Source organism: Corapipo altera, unplaced genomic scaffold (assembly GCF_003945725.1).
Source record: "Corapipo altera isolate COAL_440 unplaced genomic scaffold, ASM394572v1 2c, whole genome shotgun sequence".
NCBI classification, from domain to species: Eukaryota; Metazoa; Chordata; class Aves; order Passeriformes; family Pipridae; genus Corapipo; species Corapipo altera.
The window spans coordinates 5,645,689-5,651,704 of record NW_020884923.1 but is presented as its reverse complement, the minus strand read 5'-3'; positions in this window follow the sequence as shown (position 1 = coordinate 5,651,704).

Below are 6,016 nucleotides of genomic sequence, written 5' to 3'. Positions count from 1 at the left end.
GCAAAAAGAACTAAGTGGTAAGTTCCTCTTTTATTCCCCATGGCTCTCTGTGCTCACCATGCAGCTGCAACCCTGTTCAGAATAGCTGACAGGTTGATAAATATTTGTCTAAAACTTCAGCTTATAAATTTGAAGACAACTGTGATTTAGAGAAGGGAATTTGTACGCAGGCTCCATAATTCCATATCACAGAATAGATGTGAATGCAGATTTATTCATAAACAAGAGAAATTTTGTAAGACTTATTAGTCTTGGCTGATAAGGGTACATAAGGGTGAAAACAGGCACTAATGCTGAAAAAAGAAAGAGAAAGGGAAAAAAATCTATCCAAGACAAAGCTTTTTTTAATCTACAAAGCTATCCATTCAAGAAAGCTTTTTAATTGTTGAAAGAGGGCTGTTCCAAGGCCAAATTCTAATTTACACATAAGTATTGTAGGAGTTTGGTATAGTAAATGTCCTTATTGAAGAATAAAGCAATTAGCACAGTAACTTGCTGTCATCTGGCACGTAAAGGCATTCCAAGAAAAAGTTAAGTGTTGAGGAAAGGAGAGAAATTCAGGACAGCATGTGGGAGAGGAATATGGAGGCTCCTTTTTATGCCACTCAGGAGAAAAGGAGGGGAGAGAAAACCCACTGCAGACTTAATCTGTTCCCTTACCTCATCACAAATTGACCCAAGTTTCTTCCCTTCATTTAAGGGAAGGGGGAAAAAATGCAACCTTCCTAAGTTCTTACTTACAGGCGAAAATCCTGAAACCACAATACCATAAGCAAGAGCTTTATGTTTTACATCCTCATCCACAAATGCTTATTCTGCCTTGTGAATGTGCCTGTGAACACATACGTGCTTCATGAGCTTTGTCTGATACTCCAGTTTTCTGTGTTAGTGCTACCCACTCCTATATATATGGGAGATCATCCCATAAAACTGGTTACCCTTTTTATCCCAAAATACATCCACACAAATCTCTTGGCTATGCTTCAGTGTCCTACAAGTATATCTGATGCAACACTTGGGATCTTTAAACAGGTACACAGCACTTTCTTCCATCTACAGACACCCCTCCACATCACCCCCTGCTCCTTCCTCAAAAACGCTCTTAAGTTTGCACATCAGAACACCTTTTTACTTGCCATTTCAACCACTTTTGGTATGGATACAGGTGTATGTGTACCAGCAAAAGTACCTATTTTCCTCCAGTTCTGTTGACTGAAAGAAAGGAGGGTTTGCTGGGGTTTTCAAACAAGTTGTTTTGGTTTAATGGTCATCACAGCAAGTTTCAATCCAGAGCAGAAATTTCTGAAAAGTCAAAAGTAATGGAAATGGAATATTATTGTTCAAATAACTACTTCAGCAGTAACTTAATTTGATTTTCTACTGTTTGAGTAATAAAATAAAGCTAGAAAGATGTATTGAATTCTCCCAACCCTCCTGTTGCAGATGGAGGTGTAGTTAATTTTTAGTGTTTTGCCCAATCTAAGTTGCTGGCTCTTTGTTGGGTGATTTTGTAAGTAAAAATAAAAAGAGTTTTGTCAGATTTTTGGTGAAAATACCTTTTCTCTTAGTGTCATGTATACCCAAAAGTATACCCATATACTTTTAAAACATTAGCAGGTTTATACCCTAAATTTAATGAGCATATAGCACTTTTCCACTTTCCTCTTCAGTATTTCCCCCAGAATTAGGTCTTCCAAGCCCGTGAGCAGTTGTAGATTCTTCTCTGGTTTATCAGTTCTTTGATGTTGAGCCTCAGTTATGTACCTAGAGTTTCAGGAGCTCACTTCAGAGTCAGCAGCAGTTTATCTGGTCTGTTCTGGTCTTGGTGTCGCTGGGGATGTTTTACTCCTATGTCACATTGTGAACTCATATCTAACACTGAGTGATGCACCCACAAGAAACGAGGAGAACACTTCCAGTATACTCAGGCAAATGTGATGGCAGACTGCGGTTGTTAGCATTGCACATCACCCTTTTAAACAACACTACTAGAAAAGTGGGTTTGTAGATGTGCAGAGGCTTTAGGGTGCTGTTTTCACAGCTCCTCCCAAGAACTAAGGAGGTGAAGCGGAAAGTGTCTAGTGCTGTAGTCACCAGATCCCAACCAGGCATGCAAGATTCATCCCAATGTGGTTTATATGGCTGCTCATGCCAGGTCTGTGCCTGGTGAGCCCAGTCCATTTTCAGGTAGGTTTCATATTCTAATCCACTGAGAAATGATCATAGAATCATCATAGAATGGCTTGGGTTGGAAGGGACCTTAAAAATCGTCTAGTTCTAAACACCCTGCCACTAGACCAGATTACTCAGAGTTCCATCCAATCTGACCTTGAAGACTTCCACTCATGATGGAAGAAGTGAGCTTAGTGAATATCATCAGAGAGGGGCAAGTGAAGCCTCAGTTGGAGGAGGGGAGAAAGCTAGAAAATGAGAACAGGTGCCAACTCGTGTTTGTACTTCCACTACAAAGACCCCATGCTGCTTTGGGTGTCTGTCAGGAGCTGGCCAGTGTTACTCAGGTCCAGTCAGCAACGTGAAGTAGCAAGACTAACAATCAGAAAGCAAGGGCTGCCTGTTTCCAGACAGCTGTATTCATCCTGGCTCTGAAGGAGGTGCCAGAGCTGCTTCCTCTATGCCCTCTAGCTTCCACACACTCCTGAGGATACAGCAGATGCTGGTTGGATGAGGAGATAACCAAACAGGAACAAACCACACCAGAAAGCGTGTTTGCCTGGGGAGACCTTTTGCAATTAAAACTAGGTAAAGCAAGCAAAAAGCAAAGCAAGCAAAAAGCATAGTTTCCTCAGCCCAGGGGGGTCGATGTCATTCCCGCATCCAGGCACGGAGCTGCACTGCCCCATAGGCAGCCAGTGCTTCCTCTGGCTTCTCAGTTACTTTCATTTTGCCTTATCTCTCCATTCCTTTGAGGAAGAAGGAAAGCTGAAGTTTGCTTCCTGTTTAACAAAGCCATCTTGTGCCATGCAATGCAGTACATGTTGTGCAGGTACACTTTATTCTTTCAGTAGCACTTGGCTGTTTTGAGTAATAATTCTTCTCCTCTTCAATCACACCCATTTTTTTGAAGATATTATAGTTTTTTTCCAGTTTAAAGAGGATTGAAGGCTAGCTAGTGCGCCACGGGTTTAAAAACTAGCCCTGTTAACACTGTTCTTTTCAGTCATAGATTGAATATTTGTCTGACTTGATATTGATAAGCAGGTTTTAGTTACTAATACGAAGAAAAACACAAGTTTTCATTGTTAAAAAATCATTGCTGGTAATTTTTTTATTTTTATTTTTTTCAAAATAAGAACCAAAAGTGAGAAATCTGTTTTCAGAGCTGTTAAGACAGTCACAGTGAGGCTTTGAGGAGGAACAGGTACAAGTGGGCTTCAGAAGAAAAAGCATGCATTTAATCACTGTAATAATATAAACAAACTCTGCCAAAAATCAAAGTAATGAGGGAAAGCAAGCAGACTATCAAGCTACATAACCTTGTCCACTGCCATCTTCATACCTGATTTAATCATTACTGAAAATATTGGTTATATATCACAGTTTTAGAAACAAATTTGTTTGCTTTCTGGTTTTGGTTTTCTCTTCTTTTTGTCTTGTATATTTACCACAACTGCTGCAGGGCTTTACTTGCTCCATAGGTGCAGCTGAGGATGCAGAGGGATGGCTGTATGCTAGCCTGCTCTCTAGATCCTGGGGATCCTGGAAATGGGCAAATGCCTGATCAAGTCACAGCCTCACCTGGGCTACCCTTGGGGGGTGAGTGCCAGTTGCAGCCCCTGAGTACAGTGTTCCCCAGTAGCCCAGGTGGGAAGTGCCTCTGGGGATTTACCATTTTCTCTATCTGCTTGCTCAGTCTCTGGCACTGTTCTGGACTTAGGCACCAGGCACCAGGGCAGGTGGGGAAACCTTCCAGGTCTTTCCTGTGTGACACAAAGAGCTCACATCCACCAAAGTAGCTCTTAGTGAAGAGGCTGGACTGTGACCCAGAGCCAGGACAAAATGCTCAATTCTAGCATTTCTTACAGATTTATGTGGTGATTTTTCATTCTTAGATTGCATTTTCTTGCTAACAAAAATGATTTTCATCCTTTTTTTCTACTAGTTGGTCTTATTTTTTCTCTAGTCATTGCAAAATGTTAGAAGTACCACGATGTATAAGTTTCTTGTGTATCTGTCCCTACTAGCAGCCAGCTTGACGGGGAGTCACATGTTTTTCAAAGCGCAAAATTCAGATTGACCAGTTTTAGCTAAAGGCTGAAAAAACATTGTGCACATCTCTAGAAAATATTCCTTGCCCCAGCCAAATGAACAAACATATTGCAACGCTGAGCAATAGTGTTGCACTTTCTAGATATTCTCTGCCAAAGATTTTGTTCTCCTGATGATACTTAGCCCTTCTGCTGATGAGACAAAGACCCATGGGAACTGACCACAGCCAGAGCTTTCCCACTTCACCGAGAACATGGGGCTACCAATAATTTCAGGGCACAGAATGAACAAAGAGACTGTTAGAATGAGCTTTTAAGAAATACAGAATTTGTCTGCATTCCTTTGTTTTAAAACCATTAGATACTCGCACACCTAATGAGACCTTACTCAGCCTTGGTCAGGGAGAGTGATTGCATGCACCCTCTCCCTACCACCTGCCACCCTCCCTAGAGTGGGAGCCAGGAAGCAAAATCTAACTTGTCCGCCTTGTTTCTGGAGAAGCACTGGCTCCTGTCCTGCTGGACAGAGCTCACATGGAGTGTGCTTATTTGTTGATATGTTCCACAAAAATTGACATTCTCAGGCAGTATCTTCTGTGTTCAGACTGGTTTTTGTAGGAATGGTGAGATGAGCTGCAAGGAAGTGACCTGGAAGGTACTCTGTTTTAACTATAGTGCCAAGAGGAAAAGCATGGTGGAAAGCACTAAATCTACATTACCTGCCACCAGCTCACTGTCAAATGTGTGTTTTCTTTAGCAATATGGGGGTTTCCCTTTAGGAATCTCAAGGAGAGAGATCAAGTAATTTAAGTCATTTGGCTTGAACTCAGGAGGTAGTCTAGGCTCTGCCCTCAGCCCTGCAGCAGACACCGTGTGGCATCCCTTACCTCGGTAAAGGAAGTTCGAGTTACCAGTGCTGTGCTGTGCAGAGCTGCTTGCGCCGTTCTCAGATCAGACGACAATGAGCTCCACAGAAGAGCTTATAAATATATTAAATTTATGAACATTTACTGTATGCTGCACACTGAAATCTGCCAACACTAATCCAAAAGAATTACACATTTTAGGCCTGAACATAACATACTGTATGCAGTAACTCACATCAGAGCAACCCATATGCTACTGTTAATGTGCCAACTGACACATGTTAAGCCACAAACATAAGAAAGGATTGGATTTCAACTGCATTTTTTGTATTTCAGTTATTCCTCAGGTCCATTATTTTTATTCAGCATCATCTCCTCTCCTCTCTCTAGATAGCCTGTTCTCCCTAATACATCTTCTACTCCCCTTACCAGATTTCCTGCTAGGTAGAGACTGCCCCAGAGACAAAGGGACTAACATAAGCACACAGGCCGAGAAGCACAGAAATAGCATCCCCCCTGCAATAATCTAGGTCACTTAATAGCCTACTTTCAGGGTTCTCAGTGAACCCTGTACCCACTCCTGCTAGGCAAAGAGAAACCCTGAGAAGAAGTGGGTGGATGAGTAGACAGCCAGCCATTCCAAGTGTCAGATCTGACTCCTCAGGAGAGATGCGTTGAGGATGCTCTGACAGAATGTGTCTGAGCTGGAGGCAAATGTTTCTGTATTACATTCATGACACAAGAGTTCTGCCACCTTGCAATATGTGCGTGCTGTTGCTGCTTGGTGGTAATAACTGGATTTTTCCAGGGAGCCAGTGAAAGCACCCCAATGCCATTACAGTAATTAGGTCTCAAGAAGATTTCTTGAGCTAGGATAATCCTCCAGAAATCATTAAGTTTTAGATAAAGCAAGTCAGGAGCAAC